Genomic DNA, 27625 nt, shown 5'->3' on the forward strand with positions numbered 1-27625 from the left:
AAGTAATGTTTGAATTTTCTAGGTATTGTCCCCAGACTGCCTTAAAAGAATTTAATTTTAGATGTAAATTTTCTGCTTAACATGGAAGATTTTCCCTGAAAATATTAGCTTCATCAGATACATAGTTGCTTAGGGGTAGCTGCATGGAATTATGGGAAGAGTGAAATAGAAAAAAATTTTCATGTCTAAGTTATACATACTGGTGTAATCATATTGATTGGATGATAATGATAATTACAGCAGTAATGTGATTGAAAGGGTAAGCAAGTAACATATACTACAGTTACTAATATAATCCTGTGATTGAGTTTACCACTTCATTTCTCTTTCCTGGAAACCCTTAAGTTTGTCACTATTGCACTTTATTTCCTTTGCTTATTGTAGTGGTGTATTAGTTGTATTACTGCTGCTATAACAAATTACGACACATTTACATAACTTAACACATATTTATTGTCTTGCAGTTTCAAAGGTCAGAAGTCCAAAATCACTTTAATTAGGCTAAGTCAATGTGTCTGCAGTGTGGGTTCCTTCTCGAGGTGCTGAGGGGAGAATCCATTCTCTTGCATTTTCTGCTTCTGGTGGCACCTGTCTTCATTGTCTTTTCCCCATTCCTCCATTTTCAAGGTGCGTTGCTTTTATTTCTGTTTCTGTCTCTGCGCTGTGTCCTCCTTTAACTTTGAGTCCTTCTCTCCACTTCATCTAAGGACTCCTGTGATTACTTTGGACTCACGTGGATGATCTGGGATAATCACCTTGTCTCCAGATCCTTAAATGAATCGTATCTACAAGTCCTTTGGCTGTGTAAGGCAGCACATTCCCAGGGCCGGGAGATTAGGTGAAGAACATCTTTTGGGACTATTATGCAGCCTATCACAAGTGGTAATATCACTTTTATGCCTTGAGACCCTGAAATTAATGTACTTGCTTACGCATGGAAAAACAATGTATCTGTGGGGGTAACAGTTTATTTTTGAACCATTAGAAGGTATTGATGGGGAAGTTTTCATCTGACAACAGATACTGATAAATTAAATACCCTTAGATTTGTCAAAACTAGCTTTAGTAAAATATAAGTAAAAGTATTTGCACTGCTAGGGTCAAAAATATTAATTAAACCCATTATTTATCAAGGCCAAGTCCTGGATTAGTTAGGTTTAAATTAACCTAGAACATTATCTTCCATAGTGCTTAATAGTGAAGCTTAGTTCTTGTTGACAAAAGCTCATCCATATAAGAAAGCATCGAAAGGTTGGTGTTTTTTTAACCTTTGCAGAATATAACTTTTCAAAGGGATGTTAGACAGTAGTTCCATCACAATTGATGCAGTTCACAGACATTCTTTGTGAATATTTTATCTCATGAGTTATATCTATGACACTAATCATAGACTTCTAGAAGAAATTTAGCAATGGTCATGTCAGCCTTTCAAATCTTTCTGTAACCTAGAAGAGGATCATTGCATAAGATAGATTCATTTTCCCCTTTATTCCATTGTTGCCAGAGAGAACTTGAAATGCCCTGTTCAAATTAATTTAATGCAAATGAATTCTTGCTGCCTCACAAGTAGTTTGTCCTTCATTTTTCTTAAAATTATATTGAAAATGGATGTGACCTGCTTTACTGGTTGTTGTGCAGGAAGCGTTGTCCTTCCTGAAAGCTCCCTCCGTTGTCAAAATGAAGCCATTAAGAGTAAAGTAAATTATATTATCTGATCATAGTATCACAATTGACCTTAAAACAATAAATTTTATAATCAGTGCAAATTGCTGAATAGTGTTTGCAGTTGTAGAAATTTCAAAGGAAACCCTGGTTGAGATACAAAGCTGCTATAATCATTTTTAAAATCTTTGTTTTTCTTTTACTTTGGAACAGTAGTGCAGTAAGTACTTTTGCCTTATTGTTCTCTCTGCCTTCCAGAAACCCTCATTCAAATATTCTAAGTTTTTAAGTCTTTTTCATTTCTTTTAATATTGTAACATTTAACAATGTCAAAGAAAGTATAATTTTTCTGGAAATCAAGCTAAAAATAAAGAGAAGCCGATGTAAATGAACATCAAATTAACAAGATTGATTAGGAAAAGTAATTTTTGAAAAGGGCCCAAAATCCCTTTGCACATAAATGCAAAAGAATTTAGTGAAAGAAGGTGAAACTGGAGTAAAGAACTCTACGGATGCGTAAGTAACTCTTAATAAGAATGAGTAACGTACATGCGTATCTTTAGCTCCCAGTTTCAGAGATACAGTAGTTGTACAACAAATGGTCCTTTCCTGCTCTTAAGGAAGCCTCTCCTCCTCCAGCCATGCCATTCCTCAGAGCAAGCTCTTCCACTGAGTTTTCAGCAACCATAAGTAAGAAGGATGGTACGATAGGCTGCGTGTACATATGGCCCTCATTAGCAGGCCAACTGTTCCTTTTGCCCACCCACATCACTGGGGACATATGGCGTTACTTTGACTGTTGAAACAAGTGTGTGTGGACATATCTTGGTATGAGTAAAAGACTGTTGATTGTCTTTCTCTTGTCGCTCGTGCAACCGTCTCCTTGTGGAGATCGTATTATCCATAACACTAGATTTGAGGATGATAAATGACGTTGTTATTATTAACTGAATTTGCCTCTCTAGTTTGATCACAAAACCAGCGAATGTTTGCTTATGGAACATGTAAAGCTTATAGAAGACGGAAAGCTTACAGAAAGAAATGATGGCTTTTCTAAGCATAAGAGTCAGGTCTTTTTCAATCAAAAACTAACTCATTCAAAAATTCAAGAGTTCTGTAAAACCAGAACAGCAGAGGTTTCAGAAATGCTATTGAGATCATTTATTATAAAATAGCCATTAATGAAATGTAATAGTGAGTCTGTTGTTGTGACTATGTGGAGAAATGAATGAGAAAATATAAGATAGGCTGGAATGAAGAGAGTCATCGGATCCCAACATAATTCATTTTGTATAGTTCACAGTATTGTAGCTTTAAAAAAATTATGAATTTTTTCAGTACTGTGAATTCTGAATTTGCAATATGAGGCTTTTCAATCCTTGCAACAAGTGTGTATTTTTCAGTGGTTCTAGAATTATCGGGGCTTTCGAGCTGCTTCTGATAAGAAGGCAAGGCTAGAGGACTCGTGTTGAGGTGGCATTTGCACAGGACTTTAGATAACATACATCGATGATGTAGAGAGAAGAGCGGGTGATGTTGCTGTGGATTATAGTGGAAAGGCACCTTTTGCTCCCTCTGCTGACCTGTTTGTGTATTCAGCTGTGTAGCATATTTCTTGTATAATTACATAGTAATTTCACACACTACATTAAGAAAATCTGAACAATTTTTACTAAACTCATGTTTTCTAAATATTAAGTAAATAAAACCAATATTTGGCTAGGTAACATTTATAAAAACAGGATTTCTAGATAGATGATGATAAATTTTCATCTATATCTATAGAGCTGATAAATTTTCAAAACCCTTTGAATATCACTTGTACTACAAAGTCTCGTTTCAGTTTCAGTGCCATGGCACATTGATTAATCACCACTAAAGCGGTACATGAAATATTTGGCAATATAGGTATTTGGTAATGGTGATTGATGCACAGAATACGGCACCGTTATTATGCACTGGCCTTGAGAACTTTAGTTTTCATCTTCGATCACCTGATAGAGAACAAACTAACAGCTTTTTTCTTTCACCTTGCTGGAGAATAAACTAACAACTTCAAATTATCTGATCCATCCAAAAACTTATTTCCGTGAAACTCACTGATTTATTTATTATTTCGTGGGGATCACTATTATTTGCTGTAGTAAAATATCAAATGATCGATGTTTTATACCAACATGGCAGCTCACATGGTAGGCAACAGAATGAAAACAAACAGGTTTACTACCAAGAATTATACTATATTGCTTTTATTGACAGAAAAAGCATACAGATAATTTTATTCAGAGATTTTATGTGAATTATTTTGATAAGTGTACACATATATTTATAACTGACCTTTCTTTGTCAAGTGTGTGCCCACACACGTATTCATACTAAATCAATCTTAGAGATCTTATCCAAAGATTGAATTTCTTAAAGTGACTGTTCCAAATATGTATAATTTATGGCAAAAAAGTCACAAAATGGCAATACAAGGAGGCATAAAAGTGAAGATAAAGGGGGAGATGATGGTTAAAAACACCTGTAAATGAATAATTGATTTTGATTTAAATTCTTTTTAGTTCTTAGCTGATGAAATGAATATAAATGAAATTATTATGCAAAACACCTCTATTTGTTGTATATGCATGTACATATATGTGTTACAAATACAAAACTGATAGGATATTATTTAACATATATTCACACTCATAATGTGCATATATGTACATAATGAAAATGAGTGCTTGTTTTATATGTATGTATACACACACATACACATATTGCATACTTTCATTTTTTAAAATTTTACTTTAAGTTCTGGGATACATGTGCTGAACATGCAGGTTTGTTACATAGGTATACTTGTGCCATGGTAATTTGCTGCACCCATCAACCCGTCATCTAGGTTTTAAGCTCCACATGCATTAGCTATTTGTCCTAATGCTCTCCCTCCCCTTTCCCCACACCCACCTACAGACCCCAGTGTGTGATGTTCCTCTCCCTGTGTCAACATGTTCTCATTGTTCAGCACCCACTTATGAGTGAGAACATGCAGTGTTTGGTTTTCCGTTCCTGTGTTAGTTTGCTGAGGATGATGGTTTCCAGCTTCATCCATATCCCCGCAAAGGACGTGAACTCATCCTTTTTTATGGCTGTGTAGTATTCCATGGTGAATATGTGCCACATTTTCTTCATCCAGTCTATCATTGATGGGCATTATGTTGGTTCCAAGTCTTTGCTATTGTAAATAGTCCCATGATAAACATATATGTACATGTGTCTTTAGAGTAGAATGATGTATAATCCTTTGGTATATACCCAGTAATGGGATTGCTGGGTCAAATGGTATTTCTGGTTTTATATCCTTGAGGAATCACCACATTGTATTCCACAATGGTTGAACTATTTTACAAGCCCACCAACAGTGTAAAAGTGTTCCTATTTCTCTGCATCTTCTCCAGCATCTGTTTCCAGAATTTTTAATGATCACCATTCTAACTGGTGTGAGATGGTATGTCATTGTGGTTTTGATTTGCATTTCTCTAATGAACAGTGATAATGAGCTTTTTTCATATGTTTATTGGCCACATACATATCTTCTTTTGAGGAGTGTCTGTTCATATCCTTTGCCCACTTTTTGATGGGGTTGTTTGTTTTTTTTTTCTTGTAAATTTGTTTAAGTTCCTTCTAGATTCTGGATATTAGACCTTTGTCAGATGGATAGATTGCAAAAATTTTCTCATATTTTGTAGGTTGCCTGTTCACTCTTGTGATAGTTTATTTTACTGAGCAGAAGCTCTTTAGTTTGATTAGATTCCATCTGTCAATTTTGGCTGTTGTTTCAAGTGCTGTTGGTGATTTAGTCATGAAGTCTTTGCCCACACCTATGTCCTGAATCATATTGCCTAGGTTTTCTTCTAGGGTTTTTATAGTTTTAGGTTTTACATTTATGTTTTTAATCCACCTTGAGTTAATTCTTTTATAAGGTATAATGAAGGGGTCTAGTTTCTCTTTTCTGCATATGGCTACCCAGTTTTCCCAGCGCCATTTATTACATAGGGAATCCTTTCCCCATTGTTTGCTTTTGTCAGGTTTGTTGAAGATCAGATTGTTGTAGATGTGTGGTGTTATTTCTGAGGCCTCTATTCTGTTTCATTGGTCTATATATCTGTTTTGGTATTAGCACCATGCTGTTTTGGTTACTTCAGCTTTGTAATATAGTTTGAAGTCAGGCAGCGTCATGCCTCCAGCTTTGTTCTTTTTGCTTAGGTTAGCCTTGGCTCCACAGGCTCTTTTTTGCTTCCATATGAAATTTAACATAGTTTTTTTCTAGTTCTGTGAAGAAAGTCAATGGTAGCTTGATGGGAATAGCATTGAATCTATAAATTACTTTGGGCAATATGGCCATTTTCATGATATTGAGTCTTCCTATCCATAAGGATGGAGTGTTTCTCTATATGTTTGTGTCCTGTCATTTCCTTGAGCTCTGGTTTGTAGTTTTCTTTGAAGAGGTCCTTCACATCCCTTGTAGGTTGTATTCCTAGGTATTTTGTTTTCTTTTTAGCAATTGTGAATGGGAGTTTACTAATGATTTGGCTCTCTGCTTGTCTGTTATTGGTATATAAGAATGATTGTGATTTTTGCACATTAATTTTATATCCTGAGACTTTGCCAAAGTTGCTTATCAGGTTAAGGAATTTTTGGGCTGAGGTGGTGGCGTTTTGTAAATATACAATCATGTCATCTGCAGACAGAGACAATTTGATTTCCTCTCTTCCTATTTGCATGCTTTTATTTCTTTCTCTTACTCGATTGCCCTGGCCAGAACTTCCAATACTATCTTGATAAGAGTGGGGAGAGAGGGCATCCTACTCTTGGGCCAGTTTTCAAAGGTAATGCTTCCAGCTTTTGGCCATTTAGCATGATATTAGCTATGCATTTGTCATAAATAGCTCTTATTTTTGTGAGATATGTTCCATCAATACCTAGTTTATTGAGAGTTTTTAGTATGAGGGGTGTTGAATTTTATTGAAGGCCTTTTCTGCATCTATTGAGATAATCATGTGGTTTTTGTCATTGGTTCTGTTTATGTGATGGATTATGTTTATTGATTTGCATATGTTGAACCAGCCTTGCATGCCAGGCATGAAGCCAACTTGATCGTGGTGGATAAGTTTTTGATGTGCTGCTGGATTCTCTTGCCGGTATTTTATTCAGGATTTTCGCATCGATGTTCATCAGTGATATTGGCCTGAAATTTTCTTTTTCTATTGGGTCTCCGCCAGGTTTTGGAATCAGAGTGATGCTGGCCTCATAAAATGATTTAGGGAGGAGTCTTTCTTTTTCTATTGTTCAGAATAGTTTCAGAAGGAATGGTACCAGCTCCTCTTTGTACCTCTGGTAGAACTCGGCTGTGAAGACATCTGGTCCTGGGCTTTTTTTGGTTGGTAGGCTAGTAATTACTGAGTCAATTTCAGAACTTGTTATTGGTCTATTCAGGGATTTGACTTCTTCCTGCTTTAGTCTTGGGAGGGTGTATGTGTCCAGGACTTTATCCATTTCTTCTAGATTTTCTAGTTTATTTGTGTAGAGGTGTTTACAGTATTCTCTAATAATAGTTTGTATTTCTGTGGGATCAGTGGTGATATCCCCTTTATCGTTTTTTAATGTGTCTATTTGATCTTTCTCTCTTTTCTTCCTTGTTAGTCTGGCTACCGGTCTATCTATTTTGTTAATCTTTTCAAAAAGCCCACTCCTAGATTCATTGATTTTTTTTTGAAGGTTTTTTTGTGTTTCTCTCCCATTCGGTTCTGCTGTGATCTTAGTTATTTCTTGTTTTATACTAGGTTTTTAATGTGTTTTCCATTGCTTCTTTTGATTGTGATGTTAGGGTGTCTATTTTAGATCTTTCCCACTTTCTAATGTGGACATTTAATGCTGTAAATTTCCCTCTAAACACTGTTTTAACTGTATCCCAGAAATTCTGATATGTTGTGTCTTTGTTCTCATTGGTTTCAAAGAACTTATTTATTTCTGCCTTAATTTTGCTATTTACCCAGTAGTCATTCATAAGCAGGTTGTTCAGTTTCCATGTAGTTGTGCAGTTTTGAGTGAGCTTCTTAATTCTGAGTTCTAATTTGATTACACTGTGGTGTGAGAGATTGTTTGTTATGATTTTCATTCTTTTGCATTTGCTGAGGAGTGTTTTACTTCCAATTATGTGGTTGATTTTAGAATAAGTGCTATGTGGTGCCGAGAAGAATGTATATTCTGTTCATTTGGGGTGGAGAGTTCTGTAGGTATCTATTAGGTCCACTTGGACCAGAGCTGAGTTCAAGTCTGAATATCCTTGTTAATTTCCTTTCTTGTTGATCTGTCTAATATTGATAGTGGGTTGTTAAAGTTTCCCACTATTATTGTGTGGGAGTCTAAGTCTCCTTGTAGGTCTCTAGGAACTCGTTTTATGAATCCTGGTGCTCCTGTATTTGGCATATATATATATTTAGGATACTTAGCTCTTCTTGTTGCATTGATCCCTTTACTACTATGTAATGCCCTTCTTTGTCCTTTTTTATCCTTGTTGGTTTAAAGTCTGTTTTATTAGAGACTAGGATTGCAACTCCTGCTTTTTTTTTCTTTCTTTCCATTTGCTTGGTAAATATTCCTCCATCCCTTTATTTTGAGCCTATGTGTGTCCTTGCAAGTGAGATGTGTCTCCTGAATACAGCACACCTGTGGGTATTGACTCTTTATCCAATTTGCCAGTGTATGTCTTTTAATTGGGGCATTTAGCTCATTTATATTTACCGTTAATATTGTTATGTGTGAATTTGGTCCTGTCATCATGATGTTAGCTGGTTATTCTGCACATTAGTTGAAGCAGTTTCTTCCTAGTTTCATTGGTTTATATATTTTGGTGTGTTTTTGCAGTGGCTGGTACTGGTTTTTCCTTTCCATGTTTAGTGCTTCCTTTAGGAGCTCTTGGAAGGCAGGTCTGATGGTGACTAAATCTGTCAGCATCTGCTTGTCTGTAAAGGATTTTATTTCTCATTCACTTATGAAGCTTAGTTTGGCTGGTTATGAAATTCCATATGTACATCATGGAAACGAGTGCATGTGATACACACACACACACACGCACACACATTGCATACTTTCATTTTTGTGTCCATTTCTTTTCTGATTTTATCAGCAGCCAACTAAAGAAAATAGAAAAAAAAATTGGTAATTCGATCTTTCATGTTCTGCATCTTCCAGCTTCACAACTTATAGTTTTCTATTTTTATTGTTATTGTGATCAGAATGAAAATGTATACAATAGAATCAGAATCAGGTCAGAATCAACAAAAATACTATAATGTTTGTACATGCTTTCGATGCAGTTTGTCTCTGCAAAGGGTGTGTGTGTTTCTATGCACATGTGCATGTACACAAGTGTGTAAATAAGTGTTTTATTCATGATGGAGAAAGGCTGGTCAAAATGATTCTGAATGAGATAGCACCACTACGGCAGATAATTAGGTCTCTAGCAATAAAACAAGTCATTAAACATGTTTCTAAGCATCTACTCAGTATCTGGCACAATGTTAAGTAGTGTAAATATAATCATTAGCAAAATTCAGCTTCTACCCTCAATGGTATATGTGTAGAACAAATTGGTAAAGCTGGAGTACATTTCAGGACCAAAAACAGTTTCTGTGTAGTTCCCACTTCATCAAGACCATGTTGTATACCTCTCATACACTTAAGCCATAGGGAAGCAATTATTCCATCCATCCTTTTACAGGGTAGTGGTGGGGAAGAAGAGCTGACTGTCATGCTTGAATTCACATAATTTCATAATTAAATAATTTCATGTTACATAATCTCGATAAACCTAAAATCCAATATATGATAAAGATAGTGTTTCAAATCAGTGGATAAGTGATAAACAGTTCATAAAATGGTGTTCAGATAATTGGCTATATGTATTTTATAGTTGCACAAAGGTATAATATGTCATTAATAAATATTAATTCCATAGTGGATGTCAAATACACTTTTTCAAAATATAAAGAAAAAATACCATAGACAAATATCACTTGCAACATTACGGTTAAAATTAAATATCCAAACATAGCCCTAACCAATAACAGAAAATTTAAAAAAAATTTATGGATTGGAATTTGTTAAAATATAAAACTTTTCTTTTTCAGAGGATACAATGAATATGTGTAAAAAGCAAATATCAAATCAGCAACAAGTGCTTGCAATTCACTTGACGTATTTAAAATATGAGTAGTTCCAACAAATCATAAATAAATGATTAGTAGTCCAATAAAAAAAAGACAAAGTACATTGACAGGAAACTGTATGAAACTCATGAACACTAAATGTCTTAGATTCTCTATTGTTAAACAAAATGCAAAAACAATAGAGAACATTATGAATATGGAGTTAATATTTAACAAAATTATTTCATCCATGTTATAAGTAAATATTTACATCCAAAAACCCTTGTTTTCTCTGAAAGTTGTCACTTATGAGTCTATTTTGAAAATGTTTAAAGAATAGTAATTAATTAACTTTAATAAATAGGTACTCCTATTGAGGGAAAACAGACATTTCCATAATTTTTCTTCTGTTTCTAATCTAGTAGATGGTAGGAAAATAATGACAATTGCATGTTCATACCTGGAGAATATGCATTCCATTTCTTTTAAACTTTTGCATTCTCAAAACTATATTGATACCTCAAAGCATACCCTTTGCTGTTGAAAACAGCCTTTCAAGTATAAAGACACACACATCACTTTCCTTAAATCTTATATAAGGCAAGGGCCTAGATTCCTATCAGAAAATGTATTTCAAGAATGCTTTTTTAGTAGTTCCTGTGGCCTTATCTTATAGAGGAAGATTTTTTTTTAAACATACACACAGTATTTGATGCACATTTTTATTGGAAAGAGCTTTTATTTCCTTAAATGTTTTGTTGTCTAAGTGTGAAAAGTATCCTGCAGTGGAATTCAGTGGCACAGATGCTTATTGTGATAGATGAGATGAACTTGCTTCCCTAAGCATGCATGGGCATGAAATGCATCTGGCTTCTGTACATAAAAGTCAGTTATGTTCCCAAATGTGTCTCTGCATTTACACAGACGTTTAGGGGCAGACACCCTACTGTTCCCTCAAATGGCGGCTCTGCTTAATTATGAAGTTCAAGTTAGACCAGAAGTTGGAAAATACTAAATTCCACATTGCAGACAGAGCCTGAGCAGGTGATGTCACCACTGCATTCTAAGGTGTCAAGTCCTCAGAGAAGTCACTTATCACCTTACCATGGAGAAAAATAACCGTGTCCAGAACACAAGAGGATGCTTTAAGGTAGCGTACAATCAAGTGTGCAAACCTGTGCAATACATACCAGATGAAATCCAGTTCAGAGGCTCAGGAAAACAAACAAATGAGGATATGCTTTAAAAAATAGGACTTAATATAAACAGTCGTGAGAGTAAAACTATTGCTAAGCACATAGGAAACATAAACCAGGCTTTCAGGAAGGAGTTTGGCACATGTGTGCACTGGTAGGAGGTGTAATGTGCAGAAATCCGGCCTTTTGTGGCATAGCAACTAAAGTTCCTTTTCTATTGTCCAGACAACCTTAAATATTCCTTTATGCAGTACTATTTTAAAAAGGCCATCTACTGTGCACAATGTGTTAGCATCAAGGACATGAAATTTATCTGGAATATACCAAAACTTTAATCAATAGACTAGGACCAAAGCTTTTAAAAACAGGTTTTCGTAGATAAATCATTATAAGTTATTATTTCCTCGCCATAGGTAAGGCATGATAGATAACTTTACTTTTTCTCAGTCACTTAGTGTGTAGGTAGAATAATGACCCTTAGCAGGATGACCTTTTGAATGTGTTGTTAGGCAGCATGGAAGCATTATGGTTAGAGGTGGAATTAAGATTGCTAATCACCTCACCTTAAACTGGAGCGATTATCCTGAATTATCTAGGTGGGCCCACTGTAGTCACAAAGAACCTTCAGACAGGAAGGCGGAGAGACCAGAGTGAGCAGAAGAGCTTGGGGAAACTGGAGCCGAGGCTGAAGTGATGTGCTGTGTCCAAGATGTGCAGAGGCCAAGAGCTCAGGGATACATGTGACCCCTCAAACCTGGTGAATTCTCTCCTGGAATCTCTAGACAAAATATACACTTGATGATACCTTGATTTTAGCACACTAAGACCCATTTTGGACTTCTGACCCCCAGAAGTATAAAGAAAAAAAATGTGTTGTTTTAAGCCTCTGAGTTTATGTTAATTTACTGTAACAGCAGTAAGAAACTAACACAGTAAGACGGCTTTTATTTTTATGTGATGTATAGAATTAAATTGGATATGCTAGGAAATATTGGAAATTTATTGATTTATTTTTTTGTCTGAGCTGGAGTCTGGCTCTGTCGCCCAGGCTGGAGTGCAGTGGCGCGATCTCGGCTCACTGCATGCTCTGCCTCCCGGGTTCCCGCCATTCTCCTGCCTCAGCCTCCCGAGTAGCTGGGACTACAGGCGCCGCCACCACGCCGGCTAATTTTCTGTATTTTTAGTAGAGACGGGGTTTCACCGTGGTCTCGATCTCCTGACCTTGTGATCCGCCCGCCTCGGCCTCCCAAAGTGCTGGGATTACAAGTGTGAGCCACCGCGCCCGGCCAGGAATTTATTTTCTTAATATAGTTCTTCATATTAGAATAATGAGAACCATCGAGTAATGAAGTGTTCTATTTTGTGAAGGATGATTATATAAACAGTACGAAGGTTAAAAACCGGGCGGGACCGGCTGGGCACAATGGCTCGTTCATGTAATCCCAGCACTTTGGGAGGCCGGGGCAGGTGGATCTCTTGAGCCCAGGAGTCTCAGATCAACCTGGGCAACATGTGAAACCCCATCTCCACAAAAATACAAAAACCAGGCAGACGTGGTGGCGGCGCCTGTGGTCCCAGCCACTCAGGAGGCTGCGGTGGAAGGATCGGAGCCCGGCAGGTGCAGGCTGCGGTGGACCGTGATTATGCCACTGCGCTCCAGTCTGGGTGACAGAGTAAGACCCTGTCTCCATTAAATAAATAGATAAATAAATATATATATAAGTAAAAGAGGAGGGTGTCTTTTGAAGGCTATTAAAGTCGTCTAAGTGTCCTCTGATTATATGAGGCTGGAATGGTGCATGGAATGTTGTGTTGAATAACCTGATACAGTCTCTGAAACTATAGAAGCATTAGTAATTTTAGCCTGAGAGTGCTATAATCTGGGATAATTTGGTCCAATACTTCCAGAGAGGGTTGAAGTTTTGAGATAGCTGGAGTTATTTCAGTTGAAGACCTGAATATGAGGCAACTGCATACTCAATTACAATTCAATTTCTACTCTTTATATAAGGTAGAAATGGGTAACATGTGGGACACTGTGTTAAAAGTAATGCAGCCATAGTGTAGTGGTAAAAGCAGATGAAAAGTACTATAATAGTCGTATAGATGAGGTACTGGAAAGAAGCAGATTTGAAAAATTGGAGATAAATGTCAGTTTTCCGGAGCCATGGGATGAAAACCAAACCGGATTACAACAGATTCAATTCACTCAAGATGTCTAACTTGGTAATAGGTCAGAAAACTCAATTTGTCGTATTTTCTTAAAAGTACACAAAAATGTTCCTTTTGATAAAACACGTGTAGTGCACCTTCGGATTTGATTTTTCTTTATGTTCTGTAAACTGCTCACAGTAAAACAGAAAAAAAGTCTGACAAATATGATGGTCCTTAAATCTTGTAGGAGTATGATGCTTCTCCAAAGAATAGAGGTTTTCCTAGGAAGGCCCTAAGCAAGGAATCAAGTTTCCTTTTGCAAGAAATAAAATTCTCAAAAGTTCCCTGCACCTTGGAAAGGCTCTGGTTGAAATTAATAGCACAACGTTATTTATTTAAATTTTAACTTTTAAGTTCAGGGGTACAAGTGTAGGTTTGTTACAGAGGTAAGCTTATGCCATGGGATTGGTTGTACAGTTTATTTCATCACCCAGATATTAAGCCTAATATCCATTAGTTGTTTTTCCTGATCCTCATAGCAAATATTACCCCCATAAAGTTTTATGGTTACTTTTTTCTTATCTTCTGATTAATGCCATTAGATTCACCAATTGAAATTATTTTTCAGTAGTTTAATTCCCTCTAGAAGGTTTAAAAAATGTTTCCGAATTTCCTAAGTCTTCTTTCTTTGTTAGTCTTCTAAAAAGCTATATTCAATAGAATTCATGTGCTTAGGTACAGTTTCACTAAAAGCGTATCTTCAACATTTGATCTGTTTAAAAGTTCTTAAGGTGTTAAGGAACATTAGGTATCAGAGTTTATGGCATTTGATTAATCTGAATAAATCTTGGCATCAAATTGAATTCAGCAAAAGTAACAGTGATAAATCAGAGAGCAATATTTGAAATGTCTCCAGGAAACATTTTAAAACAATTTTTAAGTTCACTAATTTGAGTCATTACACTTGGCCCTAATATGGTAGATTTTAAGTGAAGCTCAGTCGAACCTGGCAGATATCATATACAAACTTTTAATAGTCCTAACAATTCCTGTACCTCATTTGGATAAAGATTATTTCCAGAGCATCAGTGCTTTGACCAGAAAGGCATTTATTATTCTGTAACACTTTTCTTGAGAAATTAGCATGATTCATCATTTGAGTACGCTCTCTCAGATAAGATTCTAATATTTGGGTGTGAATAAAACTTCAGGGCATTGAAAACAGCTGGAAGATAGACAATAGGGTGATCATCCTCTCTTGTCATTCTCTATCAAGGTCCTCTTTAATTATTGGCCTAAACAGCTATAACTTTATGGTGAAAACAAACCGCTCGGATATAGCGTTAAAGGTTGAAATAATGAATTATACATAAATCGATTTAGTTCAGTTATATTCTGTTGAATTGGGAGAACATCGAATTTTTAAATTTCTCTGCATTTCTTGAAGTTAGGAATAAAAGCTGGGGTGGGGTCTCCTGAAATAATGAGGTCTAGAATAATTTCTGTTAAATTTACTTTTTAGTAGGATAAGTCTACTAAAATCAATATGAATGGAACCTTCAATGTACCACTGAAGATAATTAATCTTTGAGAGGTTAAGTAACCATTACAAGGTAATTTACCTAATTAGCAACTAAACCAAACAATTTTTAGATTTCTTAACTTTAAGACTATTGCTCACATAGTCACGTAAACTATATCTTCCACATAGTCACAGGCAATCACAAGCTAACACGAGCAGTTAGCACAAAATAGATGTTCCACATAGAATGCAGAACAAAAAAAGACACTTTAAAAATACTTTTCCCTTTTCCAAATTCATATTTAAAAAGTTTCTTGTGGAATTTCCCAAATGCCAGCATGGCCACATATAATACAGATTGATACTCAGACCTCTAATGAGAAACAGTTAGAATTATGCTAAACAAGGAACATTCTATATTGATTTCACAAATTCTCCTCTTTCCACTTATAGTTTCTCATAAAATGTAACATGTTTGTCTCGTGTGGAGTCTGTATAGAAAAAGTGCGATAACTGAAGATATAGACACACAGGTGTATGTATGTCTGTGTGTTCCTGTGTATTATAGCCTTTCTTTAATGGTTTTCTCTTTATATATATATATATATATATATATATATACTTTAAGTTCTAGGACACATGTGCACAACGTGCAGGTTTGTTACATATGTATACATGTGCCATGTTGGTGTGCTGCACCCAGTAACTCATCATTTACATTAGGTATATCTCCAAATGCTGTCCCTCCCCCTCACCCCACCCCATGACAGGCCCCGGAGTGTGATGTTCCCCTTCCTGGGTCCATGTGTTCTCATTGTTCAATTCACACCTATGAGTGAGAACATGCAGCGTTTGGTTTTTTTTGTCCTTGTGATAGTTTGCTGAGAATTATGGTTTCCAGCTTCATCCATGTGTCTACAAAGGACATGAACTCATCCTTTTTTATGGCTGCATAGTATTCCATGGTGTATATGTGCCACATTTTCTTTTTTTTTTCTTTTTTTTATTATACTTTAGGTTTTAGGGTACATATGCACAATGTGCAGGTTTGTTACATATGTATCCAGCCACATTTTCTTAATCCAGTCTATCATCGTTGGACGTTTGGGTTGGTTCCAAGTCTTTGCTATTGTGAATAGTGCCACAATAAACATACGTGTGCATGTGTCTTTATAGCAGCATGACTTATAATCCTTTGGGTATATATACATATATATATATAAAAATTATATATATATATTTTGGGGACGGAGTTTCGCTCTGTCACCCAGCTGGAGTGCAGTGGCACGATCTCGGCTCACTGCAAGCTCCGCCTCCCGGGTTCACACCATTCTCCTGCCTCAGCCTCCAGAGTAGGTGGGACTACAGGTGCCCGCCACCATGCCCGGCTAATTTTTTGCATTTTTACTACAGACGGGGTTTCACCGTGTTAGCCAGGATGGTCTCGATCTCCTGACCTCATGATCCACCCTCCTCGGCCTCCCAAAGTGCTGGGATTACAGGCATGAACCACCGCGCCTGGTCTCTATTTAAGTTAGCTCTGTCCAGGGCAAACCAGCATTTCAAAGATACAAACTGTTTTTGCAAAAAACAGGTATACACCTATCCATAGTGCAGACATTATGTCTACTTATTTCTCTCTAAATAGATCTTTCATTTTAACAAGTACTTCACCTTCACAAAATTTAGTTGAGTCAGTGAACTCTTATCCAGATGCTATATCTTGGCCAGATTATCAAGAATTAAGCCTCACAGATAGGCTGTTTCCATTTCCTTTAACAAAGTTTATCAGTCCTGAGTTACTTCTTGATTTCTTGCCAGTGGCATATAATGATGACTCAGCCAAGTCAGTTCCCAGAGTTGGACTCTTTTTTTTCTTATACACAGGAAACTTCTTTTCCAAGAATACTTGTTCCAGTTGCTCACAATCTTCATAGTTGATGATTATAGAATGATCTATGTACTTTCAATGTACCTTCAAAAATGAGATCTGCAGCTGGATAAGACGTGTGTGTGTGTGTGTGTGTGTGTCTTAGTAGACTTAAACCTTTCATTGAATAAGAAGCCTAGTTGATAGTGTAAGGTGAGAGTTAGAAGAACAGGGAATTATTTGGTTTAAGGAATTGTGAAGAAATGTGCTATGCCATTAAAATTTTTCTCTACTTTTGTGTTAAATCTTAATTTTGTGCAGAATTTACTAAGCTGCAGGAAACTGTCAAAATTGACTCTTGCTAAGTTCCATATTGGTTTGTAATTATCTTAAAACAAAAGTTGGTTGATACTAAAGTGCAGTTTTTCCTCTAGCTTTCATAAATTGAGACAGGTCTTTTTCTCACCCTCCACATACCTATGGCTGGAAGCCGAGGTGGTTGTTCTTGGTTCCCGTTACAACTTCTAGACTGTTAATTTCTCCGCTCCTTGCAAATTAGACTGTTCCTTTGAAACTCAAACCCCTTGGAAATATCAGCCATGCCCCTTTGGTATTACCATCATCAACAGACCTCCCTCCTGGGCACTCTGGTCTTATTTTTTTTTTTTTTGAGATGGAGTCTTGCTCTGTCACCCATGCTGGAGTGTAATGGTGTGATCTCGGCTCACTGCAAACTCCTCCTCCCGGTTTCAAGTGATTCTCCTGCCTCAGGTTCCTGAGTAACTGGGATTACAGGTGCATACCACCACACCCAGCTAATTTTTGTATTTTTGGTAGAGACGGGGTTTCGCCATGTTGGCCAGGCTGGTCTCGAACTCCTGACCTCAGGTGATCTGCCTGCCTCAGCCCCCCAAAGTGCTGGGATTACAGGCATGATCCACTGCACCTGGCCTCTTGCCATTTATTTAAGGCTTTAGATCTTTTGCTCAATATCATCTTCAGGCAAGTTCAGCCATCATTTTAGTGGCTCAGCTTTCACGTGAAAGGACCAGTACAAACCTCGGTTCCCCGTTTTTTGACATCTTTATTTCCATTACTTTTTTTCCTTCCTCCACTTTATTGTCATCAAATCTGAAACATTTTCTATAAGGGTATGTACCACCAGGATCTAGATGCAAATATTCTGCCTCCTGGACATCACTCCTTGCCAGCTCGTTGGCCCAGATGTCCTCATTCCTACAACCCTTCATTTTCACTGAGACTCTCCTTAGGACGCAGATGCTGCTGCTCCCTCACGATCCATCCGTACTCTCTTGCTTTCAGTTTCCACGTTTTCCTCCTCAAATGCCATAGTTCATTTTTAGCATTCCCTTGCAACTACCCTGAGCTTCATTTTCCCACAATTTATTTGTTTCTCTTTCTCTTCCCAAATTTTAAATGTTGATGTTTCTAAGGGTTCTGTCCTAATTGCTCTTCTTTTCTCTCCACACACATACTCTCTCTAAGCTCTAAACACTACTAAACAGCTCATAATTTCCAGTCTTAGAGTTTGGTCCAGACCTTTATTCTGGGAGTTGATGATTTACGTGACAATAGCACTCGAATAATTCAGAGGTAACATGTCCTGGTTTCCCACATGATAGTAAGTGGCACTGCCAGCCATGCTAGATGCTTATAAGTCATTTTTGGCCCTTCCTCAATATTCTGACAATATCCAATTCAACATTCATTTAAAGAATATTTTGGTTCCAAATACATCTGTAATTTCCTCCACCTATTTTGATTTCCAATGTCCCCAGCCTAGCCAGAGCCACATATTTTCTTACCTACGCTTATTTTCTTAGGTCATCCTTAGTCAACTTACTTTAATTCTTATCTCCGACACCCTGTTAGCTACAGAGAAACCAAAGTGATCTCTTAACATGTCTTTCAGTTTCCAACTCTCCCACTTTTCTGGTGTACTTGGACTAAGATTTATGTTCCTCATCATTACTAATGAAGACCTGTACTGTTTCACATATCCTTCTCTTTCAGCCACGTCTCACATTACTCTTTCTCCCTTCTGTACTTCATCCAGATTCCTACTTTTCAGTTTTTCATTTCATCCAATTCACAGGTTTCTTCTACATGCCAAGATCTTGCTCATATATTAGGGTCCTTGAACACTGGGGGTTTTTCCTATAAGACGAATCTTTCTGTATTGTATGAAAAGCTAACTCTTTTTATTCTCAGGTCTTAGCTTAAATATTCTCACTTGAAAGAAGTGGTTAGAGTCTGTATAATCCAAATTAATATTTCTTTTTTTCTTTTTCTTTTGAGACAGGGTCTTGCTGTGTCACCCAGGCTGGAGTGCAGTGCCACAATCTTGGCTCACGGAAACCTCTGCCTCCTGGGTTCAAGCAGTTTTCCTTTCTCAGCCTCCTGAGTAGCTGGGACTACAAGCGCACACCACTACACCCGGCTAACTTTTTTATTTTTAGTAGAGATGGGGTTTTGCCATGTTGATCAGACTGGTCTCAAACTCCTGGACTCAAGTGATCCATCCGCCTTGGCCTCCCAAAATGCTGGCATTACAGGCATAAGCCACCACGCCCGGCCCAAATTAATATATCTATATATAAAAATTATATGTATGAATCTTATATAATGTGAATTAAGATTATATCTAATGTTCGCCCCAACACCCTTGTTGGATATTCAGTCCCTTGCTTCACTTTGCATGTGAACACATTTTGTAATAATCTCTTCACTTTGCTCAGTTGGATTTCTGTGCCTGTCTTCGTCTTCAGAATTGAAACCCTAGGAGTACAGGACTGTGGCTTTCTTATTCACCACTGCAGCTCCGTAACTAAGAGAGCATCTGATACATATGTGTGAAGGGAATTGGTTAAATATAGACCACTAGGTCCAGTGGAGTCCACAGCCTATTCACTTCATGTAGTTTCCAAGAAACAAATGCTTCTCAACATATATTAATGAATGAGATATGGGCCAGGGTATCTGGTCTGGCTGGAGATGGCTTAACTTTGAGTTCACTTGAGAGGGTATCAGTGTGAGCAGGAATGCTTTCACTCACTTCAAGAATTGCATGGTGTTGGCCGGGCGCGGTGGCTCTCGCTTGTAATCCCAGCACTTTGGGAGGCCGAGGCGGGCGGATCACGAGGGCAGAAGATCGAGACCACGGTGAAACCCCGTCTCCACTAAAAATACAAAAAAATTTAGCCAGTCGTGGTGTCGGGCGCCTGTAGTCCCAGCTACTTCGAGAGGCTGAGGCAGGAGAACGGCGTGAACACAGGAGGCGGAGCTTGCAGTGAGCCGAGATTGCACCACTGCACTCCAGCCTGGGTGACAGAGCGAGACTCCGTCTCAAAAAAAAAAAAAAGAAGAAGAATTGCATGGTGTTTAGGGGGAAGAATCACCCCGCTTCTCTGGGGAGACATGAGGGCTCTGTGGCTCCTGTGGGCTCTCAAACTGTTGGAAGATGATTGCTAAACCTGAGTTTTCAGGTCTCCTAGTTATATTCATTTAAACTTATACATGATTTGTCACTATTTTAAGTTGTTTTTCACTGAAAAGTCAGTCTGAATATAGAGCCTTATTTCATTCAGATCAGAAAAACTGGGTTTTGGTAAAATCTGTTTATCTATAATTTTTAAGTAAGTACAATTTTATAAACCAGTTATTCCTAACTTGAGAGGCCTGGAGGATTTATTACAATGTGTATTTCAGGGCCACATCTGCAGAAGTTTTGATACAACATTTCCTTACTAATACCCCTGACAGCACATTTTAGCAGGCATCCTGTGTTATTCAGAAGCAGAACGTTTATGCACTACACTTTGGGAGAGAGAAGTGCATGTTATGTTACCATTTAAAGATGCCTGGTTCTTGTGGGGCAAATTGGCAAATGATTTATCTGAACTAATGGCAGAGTGGAATTTTAATACTTTAGGGTTTTCAGGAATCTTAGAGCTGTTTTCATTTGTCTCACACATACAGCCTGAACCTTGAAGACATTAATGAATTTGTCACAGAAATTAAATTGGGCCAAAATTTACATTTGCAACCCATGTCTGTGCTCTTCATTCTAAAGCACAATGGCCTAGAGTCATATTTTAACCTCTAAGTTTCATCTTATTAAAAAATAAAATAAAATAAATGTAAATACATGCATGTATTATACTATATATACAATTTATATACATTACAATATTAATTTGAATTACACATGACATCACTAGTAAAGGCCAGTTACAGTTTAGACTGAGATAAGCCCTGTGAGAATTTACTAAGGTCAAAAAGACTCCTTTTAATAGTGACTCAGTGGTACCTACTCTAAGGACAAAGGCTACAGTATGTATCCTAATCTAAGTTATTACTGAATGTGAGTCCTGTGATAGCTTCTAATGAAAATTTTCCATTGAAAAAAATCAATGTTAATAACTGGAACTCGAGAGCTGTAATGGGTTCTGCTGTGTTTTTCGGGCTTAGACTCTGTGCTATAATATGCTAAGAAGAGGAGTTGATGACCTGTGAGCTCTGGTCACTTCCTGATCTCATTTGACTCTTTGGTCTTTAGTTTTAAAAGGGTGATCAGAGAGGTTGCTTTATAATGGAGAAGTTGAACAAAAGGACCATCAACCTGCAGGCTCACTGGCACAGCGCAAGTTTCACCGGATAAGCATTTCAGTAAAGAGGACTATTGCCAACAGCAATACTTGCAAGGAAGCTTTGTTACAGAGAGGATTTTTTTTTTTAAAGAAGCTGCTAGGAAAACTGACACTAGAAGCTAACTAGAGTCACTCTTTATAGATATCAATGAAATTGTAAGTCTGAAGACATTACTTACCTAGATACAGTAATGGACTTTATTTAAGAACCAACTTTATACATACCTAATATACCTAGGCTTGTTGATCAAGTTGGCTGGCTGGGGAAGAATAAAACCATCTAGAAGATCCACATGATGAGAGAAAGCATTCGGGGAGGGCAGACAGAGACATGATGCTGGCCACAGATAGAACCCAGAGACGCTCTGTGATTGAAGTAGTTCTAATACCTGGAAGCTTCGATTTGCTCTTATAACGTGTCTAAAGCCATTTAATTCAAGACTACCCTTCCTAGTTGGTACCTGTAGATGTAATGCATCTCCTAAGGTATTAGTCTAGGCTCCACCGGACAGAACAACTACCTGGAGGTAGGTGGTGGAGCCTCCGGACTCCGCGACACATTTCACAATGCTGTTTACTCCAAAACACTGGCCTTATTGAACTAATCTAGCTATTGGGTAAGACGAGAAGTAATACACGAACATTCTTAAAGTCTGTTCTCTTTTGCCTTGTGACCTTAAACATTTCAAAGACCAACATGAACACTATTGAATAGAATTGTGTTTCCATCGTCATAACTAATCTGAAAGCCTAAGTTATACCTCTTTCACTGCACATCCAATCTATTTTATGGGCAGAAGAGCACAATGGGCTCAGCTATGCAGGCTTTAGGAGTTATTTTAACCTTTAAAGAACAATAGACACAAGTAAAAGTACATACATAAAGTAGGCATTTTATATTTAATTTTTATTTTCATATGCATGAAAAGTGTGTTCCAAAAAAAGATTAGAGAAATCCATGGCATGTCTTTCTGGTTAATGTTACTTTATTTTTTGGTTCATCTACGCTACTACTTACAAGTTACTTGTTTTTTTTTTCATGGAAAATTTTTTTTAAATGAATTGATTTTGCTTTTCATCAGCACAGTTGTTGACTAATACCAAAGTTAGTTAGAAGGTTATGATTTTTACATTTATAGAATGTCAGGGGCAGCATTTAGACAATACATCATAGTAACTTGGCATTTATGAAATATTAGTTTTCCATAAACATGAACTCAGAGAGGAAGGTTACATTTTTTTAAATTATAATAACATTTTGAAAACCATCTGTCCTTTAAAATGTTACTAAAATATATATTGGAACTGGTGTTTTAGATGCCAGTCCTTCCTGAAGAGTGTTTTGAGATTTTTTTCAAATACTGCCTCAGTTCTATATAAAATAGAAAATATTCTGCCTTGTAAAATGACTACTGGATGTAGGTAAGAAGAAGTTAAGGAAATATTACATAAAAGTAGATTTGCAAAGGTAATTTGCTGAAGGATTATTTACACTTTGATGAGTGGATCTGGATATTTTGATACTAAGTGAAAGTGGTTCCACTGGAATTAGAAGGGAATAGAGATCTGAAAGCAGGAGTGAAAAGAATGTGTGTAAGCCGGGCACGGTGGCTCATGCCTGACCTCAGGTGAGCCGCCCACCTCAGCCTCCCAAAGTGCTGGGATGACACGCTTGTTAAGTGGTACTCTAATTAATCAGTAACTTAAACCTCAAAAGAGATTCATTATGTACACAAAATTAATCTTGTGTAATCAAGTGTATAAGTAAAATTAATTGAAGAAATCAAAAAACGCAAGGTGGCTGACACCTGTAATCTCAGTGCTTTCGGAAGTCTAGGTGGGAGGATCCCTTGACTTAAGGAGGCTGAGACCAGTCAAGCAACACGGTGGGACCCCATCTCTGTAAAACAATTAGCCGGGGATGGTGGTGCGTGCCTGTAGTCCGAGCTACTTGAGAGGCTGAGGCAAAAGTATCGCTTGAGCCTAGGACTTGGAGTCTGCAGTGAGCTATGATCACACCACTGACTCCAGCCAGAGCAACAGAGGGAGACAATGAGAACACGTGGACACAGGAAGGGGAACATCACACTCTGGGGACTGTTGTGGGGTGGGGGGAGGGGGCAGGGACAGCATTAGGAGATACACCTAATGCTAAATGACGAGTTAATGGGTGCATCACACCAACATGGCACATGGATACATATGTAAGAATCCTGCACGTTGTGCACATGTACCCCAAAACTCAAAGTATAATAATAAATAAATAATAAACCACAAAACACTTGTAATTCCAAATCCAGATATATAAACCACAGGAATACTTAGATAAACACACGTTATACACACATATAGTATATGTATGATAAAATATACTTGTATGTTCAACTTGGGAAAGGTTGATGATTTTAGAAACTAATAATTCTATTGCCTTGTGCTCTAATGATTTTCAATTTGAAGATTTATTTGGGATCAAATATATGAGGCTCCATATACAAGACATCTTTCTTTCCCCTCTTCTCAGCACCATTTTTTGGCTGATTATTGGACTACAACTGGGAGATCTAGAACTAAATTCCTGCTTAGTGTTTACTTGTTCAGAGCATAGGCTTTGAAATCGTCCTGTTTTGCCTCAGTCTCCACAGTGGTACCTACTAACCTCATGACTAGGGGATCGTGTAGCATTTCTCTAAGCCTTGTTTTCTTAGCTGTGAAGTGGTAAATTTTGGAAGTGCTTTGTTCATAGGATTTCTGTGGAAACTGAATTGGGTAAAGAATGTAAGGCATTTAGCACAGTAAAATAACCTGGATTACAGTAACTTTTCAAGGAGTGTTTATTAGTACTTAAACTGCCATTGTCATCAAAATTCTGTTTTTACATATGAACTTAGAAATGCCATTGTAACCTTCTCAACTCATTTGGTCATTTAAAATAGAGAGGTTGAGTTAGGTGTTTCTTAAATTTCTCTTTAGCTCTGATACTATGTGTCTGACGTTAAGTAATGCAAAGTTGGTAATTAAATCTTCCCCTTTCGTGATGTAGGAGAAAGGCATAAAAAATTTCTGGGTGACTGGATTACCTTGCAAGTTTATTAGAATTGTAATTACGTAGCATTTTGAATAAAGCGTTCATTCTGGAAATCATTAAGTTTATTTTTCTTAACTCCGTATTTTGTCAACTGTGGAAAAATTGGGATTTAGGAGTAACCTCTGATTTAAAATTCCACCTAGTAACCATCTAAATTGTAGTCTTGTAATTTCCTAACTTTGGTCTTGAAGGTGTTTATCATTCTTATGCGTTATCATACTGTATTATATATTTATGCAACATAAAATGTATAGTTTTAACTATTGCACATGTTTACATATGAAAGGTGTAGTTTTGAACTTATCATTATTAAATTTGCTAATTTTGCTTCACTATTCATTTTGGACACTTATCCATATTAGTACATGCAACTCAAGTTTATTCTTTTGAGCTACTGTATATCATTCAAATGTATGAATAAATAACCTTGCTTTGGTGGACATTTAAGTATTTTCATGTATCAGTATGAAAAACAGTTTCAAAATGAACATTCAAATATACATTGCATATATGTGTATAATATTTGTATATATGAAGGTTCCTGTGGGTCATATATCTGAAATCAAAATTACAAGTGTTTTGTACCTTCTATAATTAATTTTACTCTCAATTTTAAGTAAACAAGATTAGTTTTTGCACATGATGCATCTCTTTATTCAGTTAAAATTACTGACATAATTAGAATACCACTTAAAACTTGAGAATATTTTCAAGGGTATTTATGCAAAACTTACATAAATGTGTTGAAAAGTCCTTTTGTATATATGTAGAGATTACATGGTATGTTAAATTCATCAATTTGCCTAAATATCAAGTTATACTTAAGTAGTGTCCATACACCATGCTTTTGCTTGACTGAACTCCAATATGTATATCCGGAGTACTTTTTAACATTCATAGGTTAAGTGGCCTGTTTTGGAAAATGATATTAAAAATGTAATTCAGATGAATGCTTAAAGATTAAAAATGAATGAGCTTTCGTATTAATCATCAATATGACAACCCTAAAGGGAAGCATGATTTTCAAATATACCTCCTTGTAGGCAGGATAATTCAGAAATGCACAGTGCATATTAGATATGGGATTTGAGTCATAGTGTATTTCTCTAAGAATGTAATTTATTGTACTTTCACATCCACCCCACTGAATATGCAGAGTTTAAGATGCAATGGCCAGAAGACATGAGCGTGTCACTAGAAGGATGTGGACGTGGGCTCCGGGGCTGTTGATGATGACGGTGGTCTTTTGGGGTCATCTGGGGAATGGACAAGGCCAAGGTAAGTGCAAGGATTTTCTAATTCTTTGCGAGTTGGATGCGAATTTCACTTTGTGATGAAATTATGTTGAGTCTTTGGTTTGATGTTTAAGCAATTTTTTACAATCTTCCGTCAGGTTTTTGTTACAGGGTATTGTAATATCTCTGCACCAGTTAAATTGAAATAGAATTAGGTGTGAGTAAATGCATCAAAATTGAAGCCATCTTTCTGAAATTGGCTTTTCTCTGTTGTAATTGATGATATGTATATATATGTGAGGTTTTATGAAGCCATATATATGCGTGTGTCTCTGTTGTAGTTGGTGGTATGTATATATATGTGAGGTGTTACGAGGCCATAAATATGCGTGTGTGTGGGTTTTGGGTGGGTGGGTGTGCCTGTGAGTTTGTGTGTGTGGTATTTTACAAGAACACGTAGCATATAAAGTTGTCGTGATTTTGAAGAAAAGTTTTTGGACGTTTGTCTGTTTAGGGTTTTTATGTTTTTGGATGTTTGTCTCTTTAGGGTTTTTATGTTTTACATTTTAAAATTTCAAGAACCTATTCTTAAAGGATGCGATGTTCTTTAGAAATTAAATGAAAAATGTGACGTTTCTCATTCTTCTGCCAAGTGTATTTAGGGGAAATTAATGAGAGAGTGGAGCTGCAAGGTTGTGGCATCCTGAAATGTCTGTTGGAGCGTAGAAAAAGGCCATAGATTTTGTAATAAGGCTTTCAATACTGATTTCATCAATAGCTGTATGGAGTGGTTTGTGCCAAATCTAGTATCTGTGAATGTATTTTGTGATAAGTATTGTATTATTTTTGGAGGTGTGTTGCCTGCTCAGATGCAAATTGCAATTCTGTATTTTATGTGATAAAACATCCTGACATCGCTGAAATTTTCTTTTCCTTTCCGGGCAAGTATATTCGGCATTGATTTCCTGCATTTTCAAGGCTTGAAATGAAATCTGTGAGCAGGAAGTTTACAGAGTTATTTCAAGGGATAGGTATATTTCTCCAGATAAAATTGAAAGTGTGCAGTGTTATTATATAATTGTGATGAAGTTGAGCTTTGCTAGTTTGAAGTATCTAATAAAGTTTAACACTTTTTAAAAGATCCTTCAAAAAAAGCAGTTTTCTTGCCATATGTAATATTGTTCAATGAAGTTTTGAAATGAAATAGATATTTTTCAAAACCACAAATGCATCTGTGCCTTTATATGAACAGTTGTATATACATGTAAGCAGATAATACATTTTGTTAATTAAGATCAGCTTTGATTTTAATTTTTCTTTCCTGTCATTCAGAATTTGTATTTGCATCTAATAGAATTCTCATTTTTCTTTTTTGTCATAAAACTAATGTAAAATATATTCAATACACATAGTAGTTTTTTTCACCAAAGGTCTAAAACAAGAATATGTAGACAGTAGCTACGTTGGATTTCTTTGGCTATAAGAGTTGTCTATTTCTCTGGTGATGTGTAGAATTACTAAAATGCAGCATGACAACTGTTTCTCTGTAATAGTGATCCAACATGACATGTAGTATTACACAGGGTTGCTAATACCTTCCTCTGACCATCATTTCCAGTAATTGTGGCTTGTTTTAGATGAGGAATAGGTTATTAGATATTTAAAATATTTGAGAAAAATAGGTATCTTCTCTCTTATTTACCCAAACCCTTTTATTTACTCAATATTGATGGCTCAAGTATTCTATCTTTCACTAGGGACCATCATTTATTAAAAAATGGCCTGAAATCAATTCCAAGTCTAGCTGTAGTGAAGCTTCTAGTGGGAAATGCAAATTAAGTAATTTGTTTTCTTTCTAAAAGGATAAATTAAAATAGACAATGATTCAAAGAACAAAACAACTTAATAGAAAACATAATGGAATGCTTTGATACTATGATTCAGGGAATTTTGCTTCCTTAGTGGTAGCTAGATTGAGTGAAGGAGATTGCTTAGGTATAATGAGCAAATCTTATAATTGCAAGTATAACCCA

Source organism: Symphalangus syndactylus, chromosome 3, assembly GCF_028878055.3.
Source record: "Symphalangus syndactylus isolate Jambi chromosome 3, NHGRI_mSymSyn1-v2.1_pri, whole genome shotgun sequence".
NCBI classification, from domain to species: Eukaryota; Metazoa; Chordata; class Mammalia; order Primates; family Hylobatidae; genus Symphalangus; species Symphalangus syndactylus.